Raw genomic sequence first — 24,956 nt, 5'->3', positions numbered from 1 at the left:
CATAAAGAATAATCACAACTGGACCAATAAGCAACAGCATGATAAATGGAGAAAACATTGATGTTGTCAAGGATTTCATTTTACTTGGATCCACAGTCAACACCCATGGAAGCATCAGTCAAGAAATCAAAAGACGCATCGCATTGAGCAAATCTGCTGCAAAGGAACTTTTTAAAGTATTGAAAAGATGTCACCTTGAAGACTAAGGTGCACCTGACCCAAGCCATGCATGCAAAAGCTGGGCAATGAACAAGGAAGACCAAAGAAGAATTGATGCCTTTGAATTGTGGTGTTGACGAAGAACATTAAATATACCATGGATGGCCAAAAGAACGAAGAGATCTATCTTGGAAGAAGTACAATCAGAATGCTCCTTAGAAGCAAGGATGGTGAGACTGAGCCTTACATACGTTGGACATGTTACCAGGAGGGACCAGTCTCTGGAGAAGGACATCATGCATGGTAAAGTACAGGGTCAGCAGAAAAGAGGAAGGCCCTCATGACATGGACTGACACAGTGGCTGCAACGATGGGCTTAAGCATGAAAGAATTGTGGGCATGGCAGCAGGACCAGGCAGTGCTTGGTTCTGTGGTACATACAGGTTCACTATGAGTTGAAACTGACTAGATGGCACCTAACAACGACAACAACAACATGAAAGGCAGACAGCTAACATCAGGCTCTGTGGTGAAGCATGGAAAACTTTCCCCCAAGATCAGGAACAAGACAAGGATGTCTGCTCTTGTGACTTCTATAGAACAGTGTACTGGAGGTTCTAGGTAGGAAAATTAGGTAAGAAAAGGAATGAAAATTATTAAGATTTGAAAGAAAGAAGTAAAATAATGAAGAGGTACAAACAGTATATACTGAGATTTTTGTAATATTGTTGGAAGAAATTAAAGAAGAATTAATCAAATGGAAAGGCACCATTTGAGTATTGGTCAGAGGTTTAATACTGTTACAATAGCATTATTTCCCAAGTTGATTTACAGATTAAAATAAATCCCTATCGAAATCCCAGTTGATCTTTTGAAGAAATTGACAAGTTCACTCCCAAATTCATGTGAAAATGTAAGGGACTCAGAATAGCCAAAACACCTCCGAAAAAATAAAAACAAACTTGGTAAACTCACAGTTTCTAACTTCAGATTGTGGCATGTTGTTGTTAGGTGCTGTTTAGTCAGTTCAGATTCATAGCAACTCTATATACAAGAGAATATAACCCTGCCCAGTCCTGTGGTCTTGCGCCATCCTTGTTATTCTTGTGTGCGTTGTTGCAGCCACTATGTCAATCCATCTACTTTAGGGTCTTCTTTTTCACTCACCCTCTAATTTACTAAGCATGATATTCTTCTCCAGGGACTGGTCCCTTCCAATAACATGTCCAAATTATGTGAGACGTAGTCTCATCATCATCACTTCTAAGGAGCATTCTGGCTGTACTTCCTCCAAGACATATTTGTTCATTCTTCTGCAGTCCATGGTATATTCTGTATTATTTGCCAACACCATAATTCAAAGGCATCAATTCTTCTTCAGTCTTCCTTACTCATTGAGGTGATTGAAAATAACATGGCTTGGGTCCACACATCTTAGTCCTCAAAGTGACATCTTTGTTTTTGAACACTTTAAAGAGGTCTTTTGAAGCAGATTTGCCCATGCCAGTACATCGTTTTATTTTTTATCTCCTCTTTCCATGGGTGTTGATTCTGGATTCAAATAAAATGAAACCACTAACTACTTCAATCTTTTCTCCATTTATCGTGATGTTGTTTATTGGTCCAGTTGTGAGGATTTTTATTTTCTTTATGTTGATATGTAATCCACACTGAAGGCTGTGGTCTTTGATCTTCATCAATAAGTGCTTCAAGTCCTCTTCACTTTCAGCAAGCAAGGTTGTTTCATCTGCATATCACAGGTTGTTAATGAGTCTTCCTCCAATCTTGATGCCATGTTCTTTTTTATGTGGGCCAGCTTCTCAGATTATTTGCTAAGCATACAAATAGAATAAGTTTGGTGAAAGGATACAACCCCAGTGCACATCTTTCCTGACTTTAAACCACACAGTATCCCCTTGTTCTGTATGAATGGTTGCCTTTTGATCTATGTCCAGGTTCCACATGAGAACAATTAAGTGCTCTGGAATTCCCAGTTCTTTGCAATGTTATCCCTAATTTGTTGTGATCCACACAATTGAATGCCTTTGCATAGTCAATAAACACAGGTAAACATCTTTCTGGTATTCTCTATTTTCAATCAGGATTCATCTGACATCAGCAATGATATCCCTGGTTCGATGTCCTCTTCTGAATCCAGCTTGAATTTCTGGCAGTTCCCTGTCGATGTAGTGCTGCAGGCTCTTTTGAATGTTCTTCAGCAAAATTTTACTCGTGCGTGATATTAATGATGTTGTTTGATAATTTCTGCGTTCTGTTGGATTATCTTTGTAATAGGCACAAATATGGGTTTCTTCCAGTCAGTTGGTCGGGTAGCTGTCTTCCAATTCCTTGGCATAGACGAGTGAGCACTTCCAGTACTGCATCCTTGTGATGGAACATCTCCTTTGTTATTCCGTCAATTCTTGGAGTCTAGTTTTTTGCTAGTGCCTTCAGTGCAACTTGGATTTCTTTCCTCATTACCATCAGTTCTTGATTATATATTACCCCCAGAAATGGTAGAATGTTGACCAATTCTTTCTGGTACAGTGACTGTGTATTCCTTCCATCTTTTTTTGATGTCTTCTGTGCCTTTCAATATTTTGCCCATAGAATCCTTCAGTATTGCAAATTGAAGCTTGATTTTTTTTTTTTTTTCATTTCTTTTAGCTTGAGAAATTCCAAGTGTTTTCAACCCTTTTGGTTTTCTAACTCCAGGTCTTTGCATGTTTTATTATAATACTTTACTTTGTCTTCTCGAGCCACCCTTTGAAATCTTCTGTTCAGCTCTTCTACATAAGCATTTTTTTCCTTTTGCTTTAGCTACTCTATGTTCAAGAGTAAGTTTCAGGATCTCTTCTGACATCCATTTTGGTCTTTTCTTCCTTTTCTGTCTTTTTAATGACTTTTTGCTTTCCTCATGTATTGTGTCCTTGATGTCATCCCACAACTCACCTTGTCTTCAGTCATTAGTGTTCAATGCATCAAATCTATTCTTCAGATGGTCTTTTAATTCAGGTGGGATATACTCAAATTTGTACTTTGGCTGTCATGGATTTTTTTTTTTTCCTTCAGCTTCAACTTGAACTTGCATATAATCAATTGATGATCTGTTCTACAGTTGGCCCCGGCCTTGTTCAGACTGATGATACTGAGCTTCTCCGTCAGTGACTGGTATCCATAATATATAAAGGACTCTTATAATTCAACAATTAAAATACAAATAACCCATTAAAAATGGGAAATAATTGGGGTAGATCTTTCTTTAAAGAATATATAAAAGTAGCCAATAAGTACCTAAAAACTACACTTAAAATCATTAGTTAAATACAAATCAATACCTCAGTCAGATACCAGTTCACACAAATTAGCATGGCTATAATGTTTTTTTTTTTTTTTTTTTTCAAAAAAAAGACAAACAATAAAAAAGTGTTTGTGAGCATGTGGAGAAAATAGAACTCTCGTACTTTACTGGTGAAATTGTAAAGTGGTGCAACCACTTTGGAAAATGGTTTGTTAGTTCCACAAAATGTTAAACATAGAGTTGCCATCTAACTCAGCATTCCCAATTTGAGGTATGTCCCAAGAGAAATGAAAACATATATCCACATAAAAACTTGTACTTTAAAGCTCATAGCAGTATTATACATAATAACCAAAAAAGTGCAAACAACCCAAATATCCATCAAGGGATGAATTAATAAACAAAATGCTGTTTTCATTTAGCCTTAAAAAGGAATGAAGCACTCACACAGCTATAACATGGGCAAACGTTGAAAACAGCATGGTGAGTGAAAGAACCAGACAAAATAACTACATATTGTATGATTCCACTTGGTTAAAAAGTCAAGAATAGAAAAGCACATAGAGACAAAATGTAGATTAGTGCTTACCAGGATCTGGGAGAAGAGCAGAGTGGAGAGTGACTACTAATGGATGTGTAATTTCTTCATGGGATGATGAAAATGTTGTGGAATCAGATAGGTTATGATTGCACCAGTGTAAACATGCTAAAAAACACAGAATTGTATACATACAAGAGTGGATTTTATAGTATACAAATTATATCTTAATTAAAAACAAGTAAATGATTGAATAAGGAATGAATGCATCAGTGAATAAGTAAGATAAACTAAAAAAAAGTGGTTGGTAAAAATAATGTGTCAGTGCTCCACTCATATCTCTTGATCTTGTACATTTTTTACAAGACCATATAGAGAAAAGACAAAATAAAGCAGAGCTGGATACTTTGGACAAGGAATTAACATTTTTGTCTTTCATGTTTTAAAAATATTACAGCATTCTGTTACTTTCTATTTTCTTTTTCTAGACTTCACATCTTTCTGATAATTAATTAGAATGGATACTTATGATACTTCATGCATTTGAAAGAAAATGTCCTAATGTTCTGCTATAGAGTCATCTTTATAGAAAGGGTAGATAAATGCATTTTTCTCAGAGAAGAAGTCATTAAAATATGTTGAGTTCCAAATAAACTTTAAGCTGTTGAGGTTTGAATTTTGTTTGTGCCTATGTTTTCAAAGGAAAACATCTTTAAGAGGCTCAAGAGGTTTTGTGGACATCAAATAACTCTTAAAAAAATTCATTTGGATGACTTAATTGTAAATTAATGAAAAATATAAGATTTTCATTTTCTTCTGATTGCCCATCAATTCATAAACTTAAAAATAAGAGAAAATAGAGTGGAAAACTATTACAAAAAAAAAGTATTTAGAATCTTTTTGATACTTATGATGCAATGATGGAAAAAGATAATTTTCTTTAAAAGATAAACATTACTATTATCTTAGCTACCTAGTGCTACTGTAACACAAATACCACAAGTGGTTAGCTTTGAAGAACCGCCACCACCACCAGTTGCCATGAGTCCATTCTGAGCCATGACCACCGCATATACGTGAGAGTACAACTGCTACCTACGGTTTTCAAGGGATAATTTTTCAGAAGTAGATCACCAGGCTTTTCTTCTGAGGCACTTCTCAAACCTCAAACCTTTCAGTTAGTAGCCAAGTGCATTAACAATTTGCACCACTCACAGACTCCTTTAAAGGTTGCAAACCTATTTTCTAACAGCTCTGGAGGCTAAAAGTCCAAATCAGTGTCTTGGCCTTGTTGATTTCTTCCTTGTTGATAACCTGGGTGTTCCTTGGTTCTTTGGCTTGTAGAGAATCCTGACATGTAATCTCTCTTCCCCAGTATTCGTCTGCCTGACTCTGTATCTAGTCTGCTCATTTGAGACCTCAAAAGTGATTAGGTTAAAACACACCTACACTGGCATAGCCTCATTAGCAATAAAGAAGAAAATCCTATTTCCAAACAGGATCAAATCCACAGGTAAAGAGGTTAGAATTCCAGAACATATCTTGGGGGATACAATTCAATCCATAACCACTATGATCAATGTGGCTACCAATTCTTTGACGGATAAAAACCAGCTAAAAGGCTTGTTACAATTTGAGAGCAGCAATACCTTTTAACTTTGAATAGAAGCTATGATTTGGAACTTACATAATGAAAAACAAAAACAAAATGGTCAAATTTCATGTAAGAAGTATAGATATGACACAGTATTTTACTTAACCTAGGTTTTCCTAATATCTTAGATAAGAAATTTTTTTTTCCTGAGTACAAATGGAAATCTCTAGATGATATACATAACTTCATACACAATAGAGTCAACTTGAGGTTATAATACTATGCTATACAAAAAGAACTACTGTATAGATCATATTTATCATTCAACTATGTGATAATCCTATGCAATTTCAACTTGATTTTAAGTTTGAAAGACAAAAGTTTTAGTTCATTTAATAGATTCAACACATTTTATTGATTCTACAGAGATCAGAATCAGAGCTCCTGATTCTCCTTCTGAGCTACGCCTTCTGAGCTGCGAGGTAACTGTCACGATCAGCATCTGTTGAACGACTGAAATAGATAACCAATGTAAGTATATAGAATCGTAAGAATACTTCAATGAGATCGTAATTTTTTTAATTATTCATTTTATATTATTTACTATAATATAGTAATTTTTTTTTTTTAGTTGAATGAGGCAAATGAGAAAATGTAAGTGGGAAATAGTTGAAAATAGCAAGGGTAACAAATTCAAAGTATATAGCAGGAATCTTGAGTTGGTTAACATCTGGCTAGTTCATGGACGCAAACATTACCCCAAGTAACTTTTCCAAACACCAGTTGCTGTGGAGTAGATTGTACACACGGCAACGCATATGTGCCGGACTGAACTGTGCTCCATAGAGTTTTCAATGGCTAATTTTGAGGAAGAAGATCTCCAAGCCTTTCTTCCAAGGTACCTCTGAATTGAGTTGAACCTCCAAACTTTGAGTTCATAGCCAAGTGCCTTAACCCTCTGCACCATCCCTGAACTTCTCCCAGCAATGAGTAAAGTTCGACATGAATAGCATTAAATATGCTTATTTAGAATATTGTGGAAGTGAAAAAGGAGCAGATGAAAAATCACAAAAAGCAGCGTCTCTAAAACTCTGTGTTTAACCTATCATATTTACCCAGGAACCTGTAACCTACTAAATAGACGCAGTGCAGTCTCGTCTCAATCAGGGTTTGAACCTTAAAGTCAGAACGTACGGTACATGGCGTGACTCCATTTTGCTTTTTCCCAGCATTCCCGAACCCCTTCTGCACTGGGTCACTTAACTCATGGTATAAACAGAATTACACATACAAAGGAATGCAAGTGTCTAGGCAGTTTCTGTTGACTTTAGAAGATAGTATAATATTTTTATATGTATGTTCCAAATCATAGCTTCTATGCAAAGTTAAATATTTTTAAAATTCTGTTAGCTTGATTTTTAATTCTCACTGGGCTTATAGAAAAAGAACACCCAGTTCAGGCAGAACTTACATGATTGATCATAACGTCTCTCTTGCAACCACCACTATCACCATCACCACTAACCCTGCTTTTGAGCGCTGGATGGATTCTGGAGATGTATTATGCTGTGAAATTAATTGTAATTGTTAAGAACAAATAAAATATTTATGTAGATATTGCATGAAATTATATAGTTTTGGCCAAGGAGAATGCTAAATTGCCTTGCCATAGTGACTGTACAAATTGCTTACTTAGTAGCCATAATGAGTCCCAAATGGTGAGTTCTCAAGGAAAAATATATGTAAGTGTGTGTGTTCTTTAAGAAAATATTAAAAAAGCAAAAGGAATTTTAAGTCAAATGAAAATTAAGGATGACTGACTTGGAAATTGGGCAGCTTATGACCTTAATATGGTACTGTTAATTAACTGAAAAAAGTCATATTTATGTTAGTTAAGGATTTTGTGCTTATTCTTTTCAAATTCTTTCACATAGCTAATAGTGTCATTAATCATGTAATTGAAAGTGAGCATAAATTCTGTATCTTTGAGAATAAAAATGAAAAGAAAATACCTGAAAATCCAATGGCAACAATGACTTCTGGAAGAAAAATCACTAGAAAGAAAGCTGTTACACATGGCACTTGAAAATTACAACATGAGGCAATTAAGAGAGCCAAATTAAATCAACTTCATTAGACTGCCAGAATGAAGGAGTTGTCTTCTTTGACAAGTCTAGCTATTATTAACTATGCAATGTGTTCAGTTTATTTCTAGCTCATCTCTCAAAGTGCTGGTGACTTTGGAGACAAAAAAAAAATGTATTCAAAGAAATTTGGAATTCAAATTTAGTCCTTGAGAATAATCATGTAGCAACTCAAATATTCCAACTGCTTGATTGTTAGACAAGGCAATTCAAATTCCTTTTGGTGCATGTTTTATTTCACTTTCTGTCCTATGGCACCATCATCTTTTAAGATTTGATCTCAGTTATTTACAACCTGTACCTGTTCCCATCAATTTCCAAAAAAAAAAAAATTCTTGGAGCCTTAAGTTTAAATTACCATTTTATTCTTCCTGTGACCATCACCGTAGACATCAATTCAATACTGGGAAACAATGATACGTGTGGACTTTTTATTAATTGTAAAATTTGAGGATTATTCTATTTGTTTTTTGCATTTGTTTCCTTCAAGAGGAAAAAAAAAAAAATCCCTGAAATACTAAATCTTAAATTTATGTGATAATGCCAAGTTGCATTATCCTAACAATGGTAATAGATGTGACCCATCACAAACATGTCTTTTTGGGTTGTGACTAAAAGGGATGTTTAAATCTAATTGAACACAAACCAAATCCTTTAGGGATTTGACTCCTGAAATTTCACCCAATGGAAGAAACAAAACATGTATGATTTTCTTTTGCCCTGAGGCTAATTCTGAAGATTTGTGTGTGTGTGTTTGTTTTTTTTTAAAGGAGTCAAATGCTTTTAATGCCTCACAGATAGAAGTATAGCACTGCACAATCGATTAGGAAAAAAAAGTGAGTGGCAAACAAGGGCCACATATGTAATTATAAATTTTGCATGAGCCACATAAAAGAAAAAATGAGACAGGGAAAATTAATCTTAACAATTAAGTTTATTTGACTTAATACATCCAAAATATACCATTTCAAAAAGTAACCAAAATGAGAAAAAATTGAGATATTTTGTTTGTTATTTTTATACTAATCTTCAAAATCCAAAGTGCGTTTTATTTAGATCACTTTTCAGTTTAGACTAGCAGCATTTCTAGAACATTATGATTACAATAATTGTCACGATGGCCAAGAGATCATTGGTTACTTGTTGCTAAATGTCCTTAAACTTGCGATTAGAATTTGTTTTGTAAGGATGAACTACGTTAAGGATTAAGACAATGAGTTTTTAGAAAAAAATATCTGACACTCTTTGCTGTTTATCCAAAATTTGTTTCCTTTTCTTCTTTGCGGAGCCCTGGTGGCACAGTGGTTAAGCACTAGGCTGCTAACCAAAGGTGAGCGGTATGAGCACATCAGCTGCTCCGAGGCAGAAAGATGTGCAGCCTCCTTCTGTAAAGATTTACAGCCCTGGAAACCTTATGTGGCAGTTCTACTTTGTCCTGTAAGGGTGCTATGAGTTGGAACTGACTAGTAGGCAGCGGGCTAGTTGGTTCTTCTTTGCTAAGAGAACACTGATTTTGCTTAAGAATCTATCTTTCCTGGGAAGTGACCTTATCACCATCTCAGGGTTAAATCATTTGTTAGCTTGGGCTCTGCAGGAAACAGATCTTGAGGCAGAGATGTGTCTCTGCAGGCTCTTATTATGAAATGTCCTATGAATAAAGACCTGTGAGGAGAGGGAAGGAAGCAGCAGTGGGCAATACAATTGCAATAGAGCCGAACTCATGGAAGCTCTGAAGCCCTGCCATGCTCCTTCAGAGATGTCCCAAATTCAGGCAATGGGCCCAGCATCAGCAGACACTGAATGGGGGCTGAACCGGGGAGGGTATATTACCTTGGGCAAGACTGCTTTCTTTCATGGAAGACTGTTCCAAAAGAGGTCTCAGTTTTGAGATCCCAGCCAACCCTGGCAGCTGAAATAGAATATGTTGTTCCTGAATAGAGGATCTGGGTGGACAGCCACAACATCTCTTTAATGCCGAATAGTATAATCCAACTCTTCTGAAGCTATTTTCTTCAAAACTCTCCTCAAAAATAAGGGAATTGTATGAAGTATTGAGGCAAGATTAGGACTGCTAGGGGTGGATCTTTAGCTCTCTAGGTCCTGATAAGTGACCCTAAAGATGAAGGTAGTCACTATCTTGGCCCACCTACAACTTATTTGTGACAAATGGTTGCATTCTGAGATACTGGTGTTAAGTTCTCATCAACAACAATTATACAATCCTATTCTTCTTGTATATGATGGACATGGGATTCGGTTCTGATCTATAAGATGGACAAAAAGTCTTTTGGAAGAGAATATTTGAAATGTGTTCTCACTCCTAAAAAGAGCTGCAGAACTTCCCCCTCTCCTCTGCATATGGTGCCTGTGTAAAATAGGAAAAAAGAAAAAAAAAACTCTTTTTAAAAATATAAATGTAGGAATAAAATAATTTAAACTCCTTTTTGATGGAGGAATATATTAAATCAGTAATGTGTGCTTCCTATAAGCAGAGGATCATCTTTAAGTAAAAGCAAGCTATAGAGCAAATAATTTGAGTCTAAAAGAATTTTGTTTAGACTCTATGTTATAATTTTTTTTCTTAATTTCATGACAATATACCATATTTTTACGCAAATAATGTGTGCCTTCTACATTTGTTTGCCAACTGCTCCCTTCTTCTGAGAGGTATGTTTGTAAGTGTCACTATGCCAATTTTTTTTTTACATGTTGCTGTAAAAAAATTAGCATAGCACCCTTATGAAAATAATTCAATTGGGATAGGAGTGGTTGACATACAAATACAGAAGGTAGATTCTTCCCTATTGATCCTACAGATAAGAATGCAATCTAGCTGACATCTTCATTGTAGCCTTGTGAGATCCTTCCTAAGCAGAGGACCTAACTAAGCCTGGATTCCTGACCAAAGGAAATGACAACCTTGTATTGTTTAGAAGTGCCAAGTTTGTGATAATCTCTTAGGCAGCAGCAGAAAACTAATACAGCAGGTTTCTTGACACTTTGTGAATTCTCTATTAACAATGTCTATTTTTATTATTTACTCACACATACATATGTTTTACAGCTACATGTAAAAATAATTAGCATAGCATGCTTATGAAAACATCTTACAGGGAGTGGGTGTGCTTGGCAAAAAAAAAAAGGGGTATAACATGAACACTAATTGTGTAAAAATACTGTAGTCCATAAATAAATAGAGGAGAAAAAAAAAGACCTAAAATCAAAGGTAGCATTCAAGATACATGGATTCTGGTGAAGAAAAAAGTGAATCATAGTGAAAACTAGAAATCTGAATAATTTATTTAATGAATGTTTGTATGGGACAGGTGGGATGGGAGAAACAGGGAGGAAAAGGAGAGTAGTTAACAGGTCAAAACACTCAGTGGTTCTAGAATTAAAAATGACCCCAACTCCACAAAGATCTGTGGTAAAATTCCTTCTCTTTCTCAGTTTTCCATTGAAAAGCCCAATGTTTGCCAACTTGCAGAAAGAAGATATTGAAAAGGTGAATATTGATGACTGCTGTTTTGAATTGAATTGTATCCCCCCCAAGAGATATATTGAAGTCCTAGCCGTAAGCACCTATGAATTTAACCTTGTTTGGAAATAGGGTCTTTGAAGATGTAATCGGCTAAGTTAATAAGAGGTAATATTGGAGTTGGGTGGGTCCTAGTTCAATATGAGTGGTGTCCTTAAAAAAGAAGAGAAGAGACACAGAGAGACACACAGAGGAGGGATGGCCAAATGAAGATACGTCTACAAGCCAAAAAATGCTTGGGGCTACCAGCAGCTGGGAGAGACAAGAAAGAATCTTTCCCTAGAGACTTCAGAGGAAACGCAGCTCAGCTGACACCTTGATTTGGATTACTAGCCTCCACAACCATGAGACAATACATTTATTTTATTATAAGCCACCCACTTTGTGGTACCTCTTATACCAGCCCAATGAAGCTAATACAGTTTTCATTTTCAGTAATTTGGAAATGTATTTCTAACCAAATGTTTGCTTCCTTCTGTTCCATTTATTTTCTTCTAAAATCCCCACTATGATAAAAGAGCCTCTTGATTTAGTATCTTCCTTATTTCTGATTTTACCTCTCATCTTTTTATACACTGTTTTCTAGGGAAGCTATATAAGTTAGTTCTTTTTATAATTGATTCTGTGTTTTTCTGCAGTGGAAGCTATTTACAAGAAAGAAGATGGGTTCTGAGATGAATACTTATAGAAGTGAAGAGAAGGGACCAGTGAAAAGAGAAAGAGATGAAGTGCTTGGATTGGACACCTTGAAGAACTCAGGAAAGTGAACATCTTCAATTGGTGGGGGCAACCAAGACCCCCCATATTTGAGTTAAGGTTAGGAAGTGGGGACAAGATCTTGAGAAGAGTGAAGGTCTTCATAGACAAATTTCAGAAGGATTAGTGAAGTGGGATTAGAATGTGTACAGAGTTTTTTTTGTGTGTGTGTACGAATTCAGGAGTTTCTGGATGACATGATAAGTTTAAATGCCTGGAGGTGAACAAGAAGACAGACATGTGAGGCAGGGTGGACTTATCTCTTATGATTTATTGTAGGACAGTGGGAACTTCTACAATGTTAATTTAAAGAATTTTTTTCAGCTATATTTTTTTGTTTTAAATTATCCTTGGGAAAAACCCCAAAGATTTATCTAAGACCTTCCTCTGTTTCATCAATTTATTCATGAATATATTCATGAGTATGCATGTCTGTATCTTTCTCTCCTATCTATCTATCTATCTATCTATCTATCTATCTATCTATCTATCTATCTATCTATCTATCTACCTATCTATCTATCTACCTATCTATCTATCTATCTATCTACCTATCTATCTATCATCTATCTATCTATCATCTATCTATCTATCTATCTATCTATCTATCTATCTATCTATCTATCTATCTATCTATCTATCATCTATCTATCTATCTATCATCTATCTATAATCTATCTGTCTATCATCTATCTGTCTATCATCTATCTATCTATCATCTATCTATCTGTCTGTCATCTATCTATCTATCTATCATCTATCTATCTGTCTATCATCTGTCTATCATCTATCATCTATCTATCTGTCTGTCTGTCTATCATCTATCTACCTATCATCTATCTATCTATCCATCTATCATCTATCTATCTATCTATCTATCTATCATCTATCTATCTATCTATCTATCATCTATCTATCATCAGCTACCTATCTATCTACTATCTGTCTGTCTATCTATCATCATCTACCTATCTATCTACTATCTGTCTGTCTGTCTATCTATCATCATCTACCTATCTATCTACTATCTGTCTGTCTGTCTATCTATCATCTATTTACCTAACTACTGCCTACCTACCTATGCAGTATACATTCTGGCACTAAGTATGTAGTGGTGGGCAAGAGGATCATGCCCTTAAGCTTCATGGATCTTATTTGTGGTTAGACAGAGGCACTCAGTTTTCTGGAGCTCTTTACTATCTATTTTCAATACCCAACCTTCCAAATCTCCAGCTGGAATGTCAGTTGATACGCACATCTCTTGTCTAATGCAGTTTTACAGGACTAAGGAGCGACTTTCACTCTTCTCAGAGCCTGGCCGCTAGCTATGAGGTAAGGAATATAATCCTTATAATTTGAAGAAATGTATACTTTCTTATTTTTCCAGAAGTAGTACTTGAAAAATGTAATCCCAGGTGTATAATACTCTATTCTGTTTATGCAATGACCTACAGCTAAATTCTCACCCTAGGATTTACTGTACCACGACCTATGCCCTTCTTCCCCGCACCCCATTGAGGTTAGAGCATCCAGTGCACTGAAAGCTGCTGCTGCACGTAAAGGGGCTCCATCACGGAATGTCTTGGCATCATCAGGATGTATACCCTCCACTGTAGAACTCTGGCTTTGCAGACAGCCTGGATCCCTAAAGTGATAGTATGCAAAGAGGAAGTAAGGAAGGCTCTCCTATCTGCTTTTTTGTTTGTGCCCCCTCCCCCAATTATATTTTACTTCAAAGATAAGGATGGAAGATTTATTATTCTGGCCCATTTGCAGTGTGGCTAGAGGTTATTACTCCCAGGTGGTTGTAAATCAGTGATTATAATCTCGATTTCAGTGCAGCTTATGTATGTCATGGGTAGTTCTACTGAAAGATGGGGAGAGGTGAATCTCAAGTCCTTAATTATTTTACTAATACAGAACCATATATTACCATTTACAAATGGATGGAATACATTCCTAGCACTTTTTATTCATCTGTCAATATCGTTATACAAATGATATATAAGAATAATAACCCTAAAACTTTCAGAGTGTTTTCACGCACTTCATGTGAACATACATATAACCCTATGACATAGAGATTAATATTACTAAATTACTGATGAAGAGGTCTATTTATTTATGTTAATAATTTACTGCTGAACAGTTTAAAACTATAGAGTATCCAGGTCTGAAACCCAGTTTTCTGGTTGCATACCCAGTGTATTTTTTCTGTTATTATACTGTTTAGCATGAAAGATCCATTGCTATAAATCTAGGTTTTAAATGCGCATAGAAATGATGGATTTTCCAGCTATTATGCATTTTGATGGGGTACTAGTCACTTAAATGGCTTAGATATTTTTGGAGTATCTTTAGTTCACAAATTTATATTTTTTAACTGCAATGTAGTAGATATTCTATTCTATATACTCATCATCAACTTTAAATATTTAATTTTGAATAGATACAAATACTCATATAAATATAAATTGATTTAAAAACTGTGCCTTAAATGAAATTGCATAATCTATTGTCATTGCAAGATGATGCATTCTTAATAAACTCAGATAATGTCTATATATTCCACACTCTATTAGCACGTTTAGCAGGATTGAAACATTAAGCTAATGAGACACCAAATCACTACAAAATTAATCCTGTCTTTTATTTGTCCTTATACCTCATTTGTCTCAAGTGCCCAACATAATATACTTTATCTTTTATACCTTCATATTCCCTTCAATACCTAGCACAGTGTGCTGCAAACATGTATTTAATGTTTTGATTGAGTACCCAGTATGTGCCAGGTATTTTGCTATGTGACTGTGTGCATGTAGTCCCAGAAAACCCACTACCATAAGTCGATCCTGACACACAGAGGCCCTACAGGACAGAGTAAAACTGCCCCATAGGGTTTTCGAGGCTATAAATCTGTATGGATGCACACTGCCACATCTTTCTCCCGTGGAGCAGCTGATGGGTTCAAACCACTGACTTTTGGTTAGCAGCTGAGTGCTTAACCACCAGGGCTCATTAATCCTACAATGAGAGGATTTATCAGGATGCTGATGATGCCTACAATGCCTTTGGGCAAATTAGAAAAAAGCCATCATTTACATTAGCACTTTATTTCTGTATGTTGAGAATTTGTCATAATATACCAATTTTATTAGAAAGAGACATGCTACTCCCCTCTAACCCAAAATCATCACAGTAAATATCCAAGTTTATGAGATTGCTTTGTACAGTGCACAAATACTTGCTTTTGCATAGCTTAAAGTCTAATGACAGAGACAGACTTTAAGCAAATAACCACACAAATAAATGCCTAATTGCAAATGTGGCAAATAAAGTTATGGGCAGTTTGCTCTGAGACAGAGTTGAATTGGATTCTCTGTGATAATGTTTTTATTTGAGATAAGAGTGCATACATGAGCCAGAAATAGGCAGGCAAAGGATGTTGAAAGAGCACTGAAAGCACAGGAAAGAGCAGTGTGTGAAGAAATAAGGCAGAGAAAAGCTTGACTCCTAACAGAAAGTGAAAGAGTACAGCATAGCCAACAAAGGGGAAGGCAGTATAGGATGAGCAGGGACAGAAATGCAGCAAACTCATGAAGGAGGTTCTGTTACTGTTCCTGGTTAGTTTCACGTATACAAATTATCAGTTGCCATTTGAGTTGATTCCAACTTACGGTGACCCCATGTGTGTCAGAGTAGAGCTGTGTTCCAAAGAGTTTTCAATGGCTGATTTTTTTTTTTTTTTTTTGGAAATAGGCCACTGAGGGTTTCTTCTGAGGTTCTTCAGGGTGGATTTCAACCACCAACCTTTTAATTAGTAGCTGAGTATATTAACTCTACCACCCAGAGTCTCAAAGTTCCACATATAAGGGGAAGTTGTTGAAGGATTATGAGAGAGGAATTAGTATGAGTTATTTACATTCAAGCAGGTAATTCTGACAGTTGGGTAGAAAATGTATTGGAAGAAAACAACCGTGTATTGTGGGAGACTTGAAGTAGTGGGTCAGGTAATAGACAATGAAGACTTCATTTAGCCTGGTAGCAATGAAGAAAGAGAATCAGATGCAGTTGACAGATATGTAGCTGATACAAAACAAACAGCTTTTTTGGTATATAGTCAAACTCACCTGTGAGGCAATCTGATCAGATATTTAACAACTTGCTATGACTCAAACAGATTCACCAAGAGGCACAATGTATTTATTGGTATGATAAGTAGATAATCGATATTTTAAGTAATGTAATGAGGCTTCTCAATATACAACTCTCTATTCCTAAGACTATGAGAAAAAAAATCCAAATTCTAAAAAATTTCTTTCAACTGTAAGACCCATCTGTCAAAAAGTCAAATAGCACACACAAAAGTAGAAAATAAAATAAAATATAGAGGCAGAGCCAACACGGTGCTATAGACAGAAGCACCATTCTGTCTCTCCACAGCAAAAACCCAAAAAACTAAGTAATACTGAGGCAAACATCAATCCTGGAACCCTAAACGTCAATTAAAGAGAATGAATGGAATAAGAAACTGACAGAGAACAGAGAGCAAGGAGATACAAGTGGAGGTTCCCTATGAACTAACACAGCATGGATTCGCCATCTTGGACTCCTGTCAGAAATCAACAGACAGGGAACACTCGGAAGCAGGTTCACAGAATTCTCAGCAGGAGATACAGTACCTGGTAACCAGCAATACACACTTTCCCACTCCCGATCCTTCTTCCCCATGCTTGGCCTCTGCTGCTTGTCTGCAGGCTGATCTTCTGCTTCCCAGCGGGTGATTTATTGCTTCCCAGTGCTGAGTGACCATGACCCACCTACACGGGTCAGCTCCTTGAGTGCCATTTCTTGGTTGCCGTTTTTGCTTTTTTCTGCTTCTTTTCGTTTCTTCCTTGCCTCTCACCTCCTTCCCATCCTTTCTTTTGAGCACATGACTGTGTGCCATCTTTGCTTCTTCTTGACAGACTGTCAAGTGACACTCAACTGGGGAACTGCTTGTCTGGTCTGCACCTTCACACTGGTGGGATCCATTGGGGCTTTTTTTGTTTTTTGTTTTCTCTTTTTTTCTCCCCCTTTTTATTTCCAAGTTTCTTGTCTCTTTCTACCTACCTTCTTTTCCTATCTTCTGAATACCTGGTGCTGTGTGCCATCTCCACCCCTTCTAGCAGGGCTCTACTGCATGGTTTGGGAGCTACTTCCTTGGTCTGTATAGCTGCTCCAGTGGGATCCCTAGAGGCATTTTCTTAATTTAATTTTTTTCTTTTTGTTTTTCTTCATTTCTCAGTTTCACATCTCCCTGCTCCAATGCAGGCCCCCTCAGCTTTTTTTTTTTTTTTTTTTTTTTGGCTTCTGTTTTTCTTTTCATTCTTTCCTCTTTCCCATACCCAACATTAGCTCCACACATCCCAACCTCTCCTCTTCCCCTCCCTCCTGCTTATCTGTACCATGTGTTGCACATCACACCTCCAAGCAGCACAAGCAAGGCCTACCACAACCCGCCCATCACTGACACCCAACCTACCTTGTCAGCCCCAATATGTGCCACAAACAACCCATCCCAACCCCTCCCCTTCAGCTGGATCTACCCTATTGCACCATAGCTGAAAGACTGGCCCTGCCTATTGGACGAGGGGGTGAAAAATATTGTGCCCACAGATGAGTAAACAACAAAGAACACAGAGCAGTCCTGATTATACATAACCAAATAAAAAAGCAGGACAAAACAAACAAATCTATAATTAATAAATGAAGAAAATAACTACTGAATGTCCTGAAGATAGCAGATAATATCAAAACATATTAAAAAGGGCAGGATGGTTCCAAATAACATTCAAAATAAAACTACAGATGACTTTCCAGTAGGAGAAAAGGCACTGGAACTACCTGATGGAAACTTCAAATCACTGATATTCAGATCTGTCCAAGAGTTGAAGCAAAAAACAGATAAAAATGAGGGAAAAAAAGACAAATTCATGGAAAATCCAGACAAAAAATGGAGGAATTCAGGAAAATGATACAGTAACAAAATGTCAAAATAAATTAAAACTAAAAATCATATGAAAACAACAATTAGAAATCCAAAAGATAAACAACAAGATTTCAGAAATGGATGATAATATAGAAGGCCTGAGGGGCAGGTTTGAAACAATGAAAGACAGGATCAGTGAAATAGAAGACAAATATTTAGATACCACTTTGAGGAAAAATCAGAAAAATGAACAAAGGAAAATGAAGAAATCTTGACAACGATGTGGGATACAATCAAAAGCAAAAATTTGTGAATGATTGGAGTTCCAGAACAGGGGGATAAAATGGAAAACACAAAGAGAATCATTGAAGAATTACTGACAGAAAACTTCCCTAACATCATGAAAGAGGAAAAGCTGACTCTCCAAGAAGCTCCATGAACCCCATATAGGTCAGACTCCAGAAGAAAATCACCAAGACGTATCATAATCACACTCACTAAAACCAAAGACAAAGAAATAATGCTGAGAGAAGATTGAGAAAAACAAAAAGTCACATAGAGAGGGGAAAAATAAGACTAAACTCTGATTACTTGGCAGAAACCATGCAGACAAGAAGGCAATGGGATGACATATAAAAAAATTGAAAGAATAAAATTGTAAACCAAGAATAATATATCCTGCAAAACTTGTATTCAAGTATGATGGTGAAATTAGGACATTTCTAGATAAAGAGAAATTAAGGGAATATAAACAAAATCAAACTTACAAAAATTATTAAAAGGACTCCTTTGGTTTGAGGACAAACAACATCTGACCATAGCCTAAATCTAGGACACAAGATTGCACCAGACAGATACCAACCTAGGAAATGAACTCTCAAGGTCTATTCAAAACCAAAAGATTTACAAAGAGAACCAGTGAGGTTAATCTGTAAATAACAACAGCATCAGAATAAAAGAGAGACTAAACAGTGTAGGTATAGAACTTTCTAAGGGAGAGAAAGGCAAGGTGACACCAAGGAATAAAAAAAAAAAAAAAACTAGTGCAATAGGCTGGTTCAAACCTAGGATGATATGGGTAAATTTCAAGGTGATCACAAAGAAAGTTAACAAACCTACTAATCAAAATAAAGAAGAAAAACATAAAGTCTCAATAAAAACAAAATCTACAAAAACAAAAGAAATGAAACAAAAAAAAATCCACAAACAAAAGGAATTCAGCACAACAGAGTAAGAGAAAATGTCAGCACCACAAAAGAAGCACTACAAAATGATAGCAATAAACTCACACCTATCAATATTTACAGCAAATGCAAATAATTACACTAAATGCACCCATAAAGAGACAGAGAGTGACAGAATGGGTAAAAAACCCGGATCCATCATATGCTGCCTACAAGGGTTACACCTTAGAAACAAAGAAGTAAATTTAATAAAAATCAAAGGATGGGAAAAAATGTATCAAGCAAACAGCTTCCAAAAAAGGGGAGGAGTGGCAATACTAATCTCAGATAAAATAGATTTTAAAGCAAAATCCACTATAAAAGGGAGAGAAGGGCACTATATAATGATTAAAGAAACAATCCATCATGAAGACATAGCCGTAATAAATACCTACACACACAATGACAGGGCTCCAAGATACATAAAACAAACTCCAACAGCACTGACAAGAGAAACTGGCAGTTTTACAATAATAGTAGGAGACTTCAACACACCACTCTCAGTAAAGAACAGAACATCTAGAAAGAAACTCAACAAAGATACAGAAGAACTAAAAAGCACAATCAGCCAGCTTGACCTCATAGACACATATAGAACACTCCTCTCAACAGCTGCAAAGTACACATTCTTTTCCAATGCACTTGGAACATTCTCCAGAATAGAACACATCTTAGGCCACAAAGCAACCCTCAACAAAATTCAAAAATTGAGATATTACAATGCTTCTTCTCTAATCATAACCACCATCAAAGTAGAAATTAACAACAGGAAGAGCAAGGAAAAAAAAATCAATTACATGGAAACTGAATAACACCCTGCTTAAAACCTCTGGGTAAAAGAAGAAATCAAAGATGGTGTCAAAAATTCCTAGACTCAAACAAGAATGAAAACACATCATACCAAAACCTTTGGGACACAGCAAAAGCTGTGTTCAGAGATCAATTTATAGCACTGGATGCACACATCAAAAAAGAAGAAAGGAAGAAAATCAAAACATTAGCTATACATCTCAAACAAATGGAAATAGAACAGCAAAAGGAGACCGCAGCCATTAGAAGAGAGGAAATAATAAATATCAAGGCAGAAACAAGTGAAATTGAGAATAGAAAAACAAAAGAAAGAATCAAAAAAACCAAAAGTTGTTTCTTTGAAAAGATAAACAAAATGACAAACCATTAGCCAAATTGGCAAAAGAAAAGCAGGAGAGGAGACAGAAAACCCAAATAAGAAATGAAATGGGGGACATTACAACAGACCCAACTGAAATAAAAAGGAACATAACAGAGTATTATGAAAAACTATACTCCAACAAATTTGAAAACCTAGATGATATGGACAAATTTCTAGAAACACACTGCCTACCCAAACTAACACAAAATAATGTTGAAAATCTGAACAGACCCATAACAAGAAAAGAGATTGAAAAGGTAATAATAATTAAAAAAAAAAAAAAACTCCCACCAAAAAAAGCCCTGGCGCAGATGGCTGCACTGGAGAATTCTACCAAACATTCAGAGAAAAGCTTACACCAGTACTACTCAAACTATCTCAGAACATACAAAAGGAAGGGATACTTCCAAATTTATTCTATGAAGCCAGCATAACCCTGCTACCAAAACCAAGCAAAAACACCACAAAAAAGAAAATTACAGACCAATATCTCTCATGAATATAGACGCAAAAATTCTCAACAAAATTCAAACCAATAGAATTCAGCATCATATCAAAAAATAGGATTCATACCAGGCATGCAAGGATGGTTCAATATTAGAAAATCAATCAATATAATACACCACATAAATAAAAGAAAAGAAACACATGATCATGTCCATTGATGCAGAAAAGGCATTCAACAAAGTCCAACACCCATTCCTGATACAAACTCTCAATAAAGTGAGTATAAACCCACTGCCGTAGAGTCGATTCCGACTCATAGTGACCCTATAGGACAGAGTAGAACTGCCCCATAGAGTTTCCAAGGAGCGCCTGGCAGATTTGAACTGCTGACCTCTTGGTTAGCAGCCAAAGTAAGTATAGAAGGGAAATTTCTCAACATAATAAAGGACATGTATACAAAGCCAACAGCCAACATCATTCTTAATAGAGAGAGGCTGAAAACACGCCCCTTGAGAAAAGGAAAGAGAAAAAATCTTTGAGGGTTACGAGGGAGGGGAGGGTTGGGGATGGAAAAAACACTAAAGACAATAGACAAGTAGTAACTTTGGTGAAGGGTAACACAGTACACAATACTGGGAAAGCCAGCACAGATTGTACAAGGCAGGGTCATGGAAACTGCATAGACACATCCATATTTCCTCAGGGACCGAATTACTGGGCTGGGGGCTATAAGGACCTTGGTCCTGGGGAACACCTAGCTCAGTCAGCACAACAATAGTTCATAAAGAAAATGTTCCACATTTTCCGGGGTCAAAATTGGTTCAGAAACACAGTCACTCAAGTAAATAACTATTACAGTAATAAGCACAAGAGTAGTGTCTGAGTTCTTTAAAGTCTGTGAGTCGCCATCTAAGATATCCCACTGGTCTCACCCTTTTGGGAAGAAGGGAAAATGAAGAAAACTAAAGACACAAGGGAAAGATCAGCCTAAAAGGCTGATGCATCACAACTACAAAAGCCTGCACCAGTCTGAGTCCGGTACAATTAGATGGTGCCTGGCTACCACCACTGACTGCTCCGACAGGAATCACAGTAGAGGGTCCTGGACAGAGCTGGAGAAAAATGTAGGACAAAATTCTAACTCACAAAAAAAGACCAGACTTACCCACCTGACAGACTGGAGAAACCCAGAAACCCTTTTAGCTCAGTAATGAAGTCAAAGATTAAACCCACTGCCGTCTAGTTGACTCCAAGTCATAGTGACCCCATAAGACAGAGTAGAACTGCCCCATAGGGTTTCTAAGGAGCCGCCGGTGGATTCAAACTGCTGACCTTTTGGTTAGCAACTGTAACTCTTAACCACTATGCCACCAGGATTTCTGTTCAAACATAAGACACGTCAAGAAAACAAAATGAGACTAACAGGGCACACCAGCCCAGGGGCAAAGACTAGAAGGCAGGAAGGGACAGGAAAGCTGGTAACAGGGTAACCACGGTGGAGAAGGGAGAGTGTTGACATGCCATGGGGTTGTTTACTAATGTCTCAAAAATATATATGTACTAACTATTTAATGAGAAGCTGATTTGATCTGTAAACCTTCATCTAAAGTACAATAAAAAGTAAAATAAAATAGAAAAATATAAATGCTGTATTAAAAATATGTGGGAAAATGTTCACTATGTCTAATAACCAGAGAAGTGCAAAATATCATTAGTTGTCTTATTACATATACTAACTAACTAACTATACTCCCAGTGTTTGGTGCTAATAAATGGATACACTCAAAATTGCTAGTGAAAATTAGTACAGTGTTTTTGAATAGCAATTTGATAAAAAGAGAGAGACAGACAGGAAGAGAGAGCGAGAGAAAGCACAAACATATTATGCTCTTTAACCCAGTAATTTACTCCTGAGAGAGAAGTCATCTTAAAAAAATAATAAGTAAACGCATATGAAATATCCATTGTAGTATTATTTATCTTATGGGCAAATTAAAAAAAAATCTAACAATAGGCAAACAAATTAGGGAACACAGTATTGAGAGGAGATTCCGAAACCATTAAAATATCTAATAATAATCTGCTTTCGAAAGGGCAAAATCTTCAAGGGACTGAAGGGAATGGTGACTCATGGTGTTTAGTCAATGTGTTTGTTCAGCGCTGATTTTTATCTTAATATCTTTTGCTTTTATAAAGTTGGGCAAAATTATTTTAACCAATATACCCTGTAAGGTGGAAAAACATTTTGATCCCTTTGTAAGATTAGAAGAAAGAGAGGGAAGGTAATTTAATTGCCCAGAATCACCTTGTAAATTGGCAACAGGAGTTGAACTTTATAACTTGGACTAGCAGATTTAAAACTCAGGTAATAATCTCTTGACCGTACGCATCTGTATTAACTGAAATGTTGCTGTTCTCCAAAGGGTCATACCAGGTGTCTTAGAATCAAAAATAGGTTGCATTTATCTCTCACCCTAAATGACCACATTCTTCGGGGTGCATTATGTCTCAGGAACAGACAATATGAAGGAATAAGGTTACCTGCTGAAAGCCTTAGTTTTTATTTGTTTTGTTCTATTTTAAAGTAAACATATGCTCTATGTAGTTACTTTGATTTCAGCATAGTGTTAAACTCCTGCCTGGTTTAGCAAAGATGGATTCTCCATCTTGAGTTTATTACTTTAATAGTTATTCACTTGAGTGACTGTGTTTCTGAACCAATTTCGATCATGTCGTTGGTCATAGTTAAAGTAAGACAGGCAGACCAGGGTCTTTTCATGTTTCTTACCATGGGTAATTGCTATTTCTACAAATGCCAAAAAGTGCAATGTTTCCAAAGAGTGAACAACACTGTCAGTTGAAGGGCAGCAATACATGAGAACTATTTCAATGCTTTATGGGTATTGATTTAGGAATAAACAAAAAGGAATCCATATTTAATACTCAGTATTGCCTTTTATAAAACTAGTGCTTACAATCGTCAGATATCTTTTAATACGGTGGATCTGGAAAGTGGCTAGAATAGCATCTTGATATTTCTTACAGAAAAAAAAAGAAATCATGATTATCTTTAATTCTTCTTTAGTCTGTTACCTATCAGGCTTGCCAGATCATGTATACCAAAGATAATTGCCTACATTCAAGCCATAGTTCTGGCTTGAAATATGTCCTTTCTTGCTAATTTTGTTTTGTTTTGTTTTGTTTGGGATGAGCTAATGTAACAAAGAAAAAGGTTTTGAGTGGCAGTTGTCCTTATGTCCACAAGGGAATTGTAATACAGGCCATATACTAACCGAGAATAAGTGGCTGTTGATGAAGTCATGAAATGGCCCTGGTGTATTTTTATACATAGCTTAATGCTCAGACAACCGAATACTCAACCAGCAAATATTCAATGACTACTCTGAACAAAACAGTGCTATACAGGAGTAAGGGATGGGACTTAATCTCCCTCCTCTATTCAGGGGGAGATAAGAAAAAAGTCCATCGGGTCTTAAGGGGGACCTGAACAGAAGATGTTTCCATGCAGGTATTGAGGGATCTCATGGATTCCATTTGAAGCTTTCCGCACATAGAGGGAAGGTGCCTCTCTTATGCTCCATCAGGTTTCCATTAACCTGTTCACTCCTGCCGCTCCTGGGAGGGCACAGCACTGCTCACATACAAGGCAGGTGGGGTGGTACAGAGTTCATGGCCAAGCCTGATGAAGGCTTGATACACACAGGAAGGAATACAAGATGGGAATTTGAAACTGTGGCTCAAAGACGAATACTCATAATTATATAGTAAGCAGTCCTTTCAGTTCTGAGGTGGTCTGTCCATGGATCTAATTGTTCAAAGAACAGCAAGACCAGAGTCCATACTCTCTGACCTTGCAGATTCTTCCCCACGAAGGTTACATTGACCAATGGAATTTAGGGTGTTCCTTCAGGAAGAACTAGGAAAGCACTGGAGAGCTGAAATCATCTACTTTATTAGGGTCTTAATTGGTGTAGATTCTTTGCGCAGCTTCTTTTCTGGTTGCTTAGATAAGTGAAGGGCAAACAAAATGATACAGAATTTAAGTCACCATTTTCACCAGTCTTAAAGCTCATACCAGATTTCATAGCCTGGT

Source organism: Loxodonta africana, chromosome 4, assembly GCF_030014295.1.
Source record: "Loxodonta africana isolate mLoxAfr1 chromosome 4, mLoxAfr1.hap2, whole genome shotgun sequence".
In the NCBI taxonomy this organism is placed as follows: domain Eukaryota; kingdom Metazoa; phylum Chordata; class Mammalia; order Proboscidea; family Elephantidae; genus Loxodonta; species Loxodonta africana.
The sequence above is the reverse complement of the archived record's forward strand: the minus strand, read 5'-3'. Positions refer to the sequence as shown.